Below are 4561 nucleotides of genomic sequence, written 5' to 3' on the forward strand. Positions count from 1 at the left end.
TAGTAGAACCCGGTCTATATTATTGGTTTTTCATGTAGGTAACGGAACCTACCTGAAATTCACAAACCATCCGTACACACCTCAAATTATTTTGAACACAGACCTAATGTTAACCTGACAAGCATACAAGTTGGATTTATGTCTTGGTCTAGAAGAATCAATAATTGCTCTGCATCTTCAACCCATATATTGAGCTAGGTGTTCTCCCTAAGCCGGCATACATATGTTTGATACAAATATAGCTATTGGATACACTTTTAAGTGTCTATTGGTAACAGTCACATAAAACCTATAATTATTGTTATTGGTTGCTTACTTAAGGGCCATGGGTTCTAGTTTTGAACCGGGCCACCGAAATCTCAAGACCGGCCCTGCTCATCGTGGGCCTCCCCGGTGGGCATTCTCTTGTCACTATGCTCCTTAGTCTGCTTTGGAAGTTGAAGCGAGCGAACATGGGAGGTTAATGACTTCGCCCATGCAGTTCCCACCAACCTGGTAGTACCTATTATCTCTTATAAAATGGCAGCATAGGGAGCCAGTATCTACGACAAGGATCCAACATTCATAGCTAATTTCTGATGTAACCAACCCCATCATTATAAGCCGCCTATGCTCAACCATCCAACTTGTAGTTTATCCGATTGCTGATCCATTTTGTTTTTTTAGAGACCGTGCCGATCTGCCGTAACCCCTAGCTTCGCAGAAGCCAATGATAGGGGTGTTTTAATGGGTGTACACATTACTTTTTAATTCAACTTGAATACCCACCATGGCAGTTCATTCCAATTCCCAATCACATATAACTCAAAGTATGTGCATAATTCATCATTTGTGGTCCTAAACAATCAGAAAATGGTAGCTTCTAATTAAGAAGGCACAGTAAAAAGTTGTCTGTACACACTTAATATAAGAGATTTGTTTCACATCATAACTCATGGCATCATATCAATAAAATGGAAGGTTAAAATGTCATGGTTGTTGTCGCTTTTGCCATTCTTGAATTGCAAAACGAAGGGCATTGTTTGGTATCAACTCATGGTGTGCGAAGTTGACATAGGCCATGGGGGAAATTTTGTTCCCCATTTGAAACCAGTCCTTTATGGCATCGCCTTCATATGTGAATCCATCGGCAGCAATGTGTGGATCCCTCATGATCTCCTGAAAATATTATGTAAGAATGCAAGGTTATATCAAACTAATTTGGTGACTGAATTGTAAAGTTTGCAAGTGCTTAATTGGGCGAGAGAAAAGTGAGGCTGCTCCCGGGTGTAGGTGCACCCAGGTGAATAGTAAATTTGAAAAAATAATAAGAAAACAATAACAAAAAAAAATCTGAAATTTCAGGAAATCAAACATTTTGCTGCTCAAAAGTGCATAAAATGAGGAGCCCTCACCAAAAATCAAAACAGAATTACTGCTCAAAAGTGCATAAAACTTTCTACACTGATTTTGTTTTTTTTTGGGTGAAGATCCTTCCAATATTTTTTGTGGCTGAAACTTTGCAAGACCATCAAATGTTTGATCATTTTTCATGGCCTGAAATTTCAGATTTTTTAAATTTTGTTTTGTATTTTTTATTTGGAATTTAATGTTCATGGGGGTGTAGGTGCACCCTGGAGTAAAAACCACTCTGGGTGGAAAAAATACGTAACTGTTAGTGCGACTGGCATCGCATGATTCTGGTGTTTCATTTCTTTGTTTAGATAACGGACCTGTGTCATCGGACAGATGAAAAACGCTGGTGGCCCACATTTTTGGTCTTGACAGCTCATTATAGCTTGCAAGACAACCCACACCTCCTTTACAAGATTGGGCCACTCCTTTCGTTCTAACCGGCAACAGCGCAGTGCTAGTCTTGCCAACTCTTCAGCACACTCAGGTGGCCATTCCCCAGCTGAAGTATCAATTAGATCTCGCAATGTGCCTTCTCTAATGGCTTCCTCAACAACATGTGGAAGGCCTAGGGGGCTCTTATTAGTTAGCAATCGCATTAACACTACTCCATAAGAGTAGACGTCATACTGTGCTGTGAGCTCCCCTGAGGCAATGTATGCCGGGTCCATGTATCCCATTTTGCCCTTGATTTGGTTTGTTCGGTGATACGGGGTGATAGTGGTGTTTGTTACATTCAAGTGATGAGAGATCCCAAAATCTGCCAGTTTGCAAACAAAGCTTGCGTCGAGAAGGACATTGTCAGGCTTGAGATCACCATGTGCAATGCCTTTTGGTTTGTTGGAGTGGAGGAAGATAAGTCCTGTGCAGATGTCGGCAGCGATTTTGATGCGCGTTCTCCATGAGAGTGGCTCTCTTTGGTCCGCGCACTGCAAACAATCCTCTAGGCTTCCGTTTGACAAGAATTCAAAGATCAACGCTTTGGCCTCCTTGCACACTCTTATCAGGGTCACAAGGTTTGGATGCCTCATCCTACGGAGTGTTTCTACCTGTAATATATTGGAAAGTCACGTATTTAGATGCACCATTTAACTTGTTTTCATCTGACAACACATCTTACTCTTAATGATGAAAAATACCTCGTCATTAAACTCTTTATCTCCTGTTGCGTCTTCACGGTTGAATTTCTTTATGGCTACGGTAGTATGTCGTAGAAATCCCTTGTAGATGGTTGCACACCCACCGACCCCAATCTTTTTGGAGTCATCAAAGTTGTCCGTCGCTTCATTTATCTCTGTGTAGGTGAACTCTGTTAAGGCAACATCACTAGTAGGGCTAAATACACGGTTCTCCAGTTCTGCTCTTTGCTCATTTGCCTTTTGCAGCTCTTTGCATATATAGAGGTGTTCTTTTCTGAGTCCAGTGTTTTCTCTAGTCAGTCTATCCTCTAGCTCTTTTTTTTCTTTGCGGAGTGCGTTCTCCCGTGCTTTGAACTGCAACAATAAGTTCGCTTATGCACCAGGGCAACAAAAATGCTATGTGTTTAGAGAAGAGAGTTGGGAAAATATGGTAGATTAGGCATCAACAATGGATATAGCTAAAGCCATGTGAAAGTTTCAAATAACATACCATCATAGAAGCTTCAAACAGATTCCTCACGGCTTTCTGCCGGCCCTCGGATGCTTCTTTTTTCGAGCACTCCAGTTCATTGCGGACTCGGTGTAGTTGCTCAAACACATCAAGCTGCACACCAGTTTCTACCTATAAAACATTATGTTCTCTTTGAATTCTAGGTATAAAACATTAGGTATTAAAACTAAGAGGAAAACAACATGCCTTGGTTGGTCGACCAAAATTTAGATGTTAGAGCAATATCAGTAAGTTTTCACAAAGTGGAATTTTCCACAGTGCTAGTGGCAAACATTAGATGCGCTACTGGTTGAAGGTGACTACAAAGATGGACACATTTTGTTGTCAGACATTTTTCTCTACACATGTACATCTTGAATCGCAGTTCTAACATTAAATGCAACATACATGTCATTTGCCTTTCTCTTTCAGTCACTGTCAGTGGAATACATGAATGAAAACTGCCAATAACATTACAAACCTATGGTGCATATTCATATTTAAAAACATAGTACTTGATTTCCTAACAGTTTTTTGTTTTAGATAATGGAAGAATAGTTCTCCTATAGTGTCTGTAACCATATGTAGGGTACACACAGTCATAAAATTACTGTACCCTCTGCACACATCCATAAGATTATTATGATTCAGTAGAGAACTCTCTGCTCAGTCCAATTAATGTGGCTTACCATAGAGTGTTGATGTTCTTTAGAGCTTGCAATCGAAACATGTACTGGTGAACTATTCATAGTATTTAAATCCTGCAAAGCCAATGAGGATCCTCCAGTGCTTTGCTGGCTGGAATTTAGGGAGAAACCTGTTAGTCTCATATCAATCGACCGCTGCATTGCACCTGATATGTTTTCTGCATTGACTGTTGTCGATCCTAACAAGGGATATGTATAGCTAACTGGCTGCTTGGACCGTCGTTGATGGGCTTGTTGATCTGTGGAGCCTAAGAACCCTGGATACCCTGGTGATAGTGATTGGCATCTTTTAGGGAACTCGGGTCGCCAAGTAGTGCCGGTGCAGTTGCTTCAGGGTGACTCTACTTTTGTAGAAAGCTGAGTGGCCTCCCTAAAAAATGATGAACCATGGCACATAAGCATTATTTTGTCAGCTATAAACTTAGGGTAGTCGCTCAAGCTGAAATTTGCCAATGTTATGTAGTAGTATTTGTTTTATGTAATCTTGAGGGCTACACACAGTCATACCTAGAACAAGCAAGAGTTCCGTTGGAAATATAGAAGATCTGGCAATATGGTTTAGCCTGTAGATGCACGATCGCTGCGACTTTTGATTTTGGTACTTTCCTCTTCCTGTTCATGAAAGATTCACAATCAACATAAATAACTCAGATTATTATTTGGAGTATTTGACTTGTACTTTAGAATTTAACTATTAACTATTTATACTGAGGGGGAGATGATAGTTAGTAAAGCCATACCGTTATTGACTTTAGACAGAGAGAGTTGACAACAGCAAAGACATACTAGTAGTTTGTTTTCTGGAATTTAATGTCAACTTGTGATTCTCATTT

General features: G+C 40.3%; 1 pseudogene; it reads right to left on the minus strand.

Annotated features, from left to right (window-relative positions):
* Positions 1-969: 969 nt before the first annotated feature.
* Positions 970-4340, minus strand: LOC119344301 (annotated as a pseudogene).
* Between the last annotated feature and the right edge of the window lie 221 nt (positions 4341-4561).

The sequence above is a fragment of the Triticum dicoccoides genome, unplaced genomic scaffold (assembly GCF_002162155.2).
Source record: "Triticum dicoccoides isolate Atlit2015 ecotype Zavitan unplaced genomic scaffold, WEW_v2.0 scaffold162697, whole genome shotgun sequence".
In the NCBI taxonomy this organism is placed as follows: Eukaryota; Viridiplantae; Streptophyta; class Magnoliopsida; order Poales; family Poaceae; genus Triticum; species Triticum dicoccoides.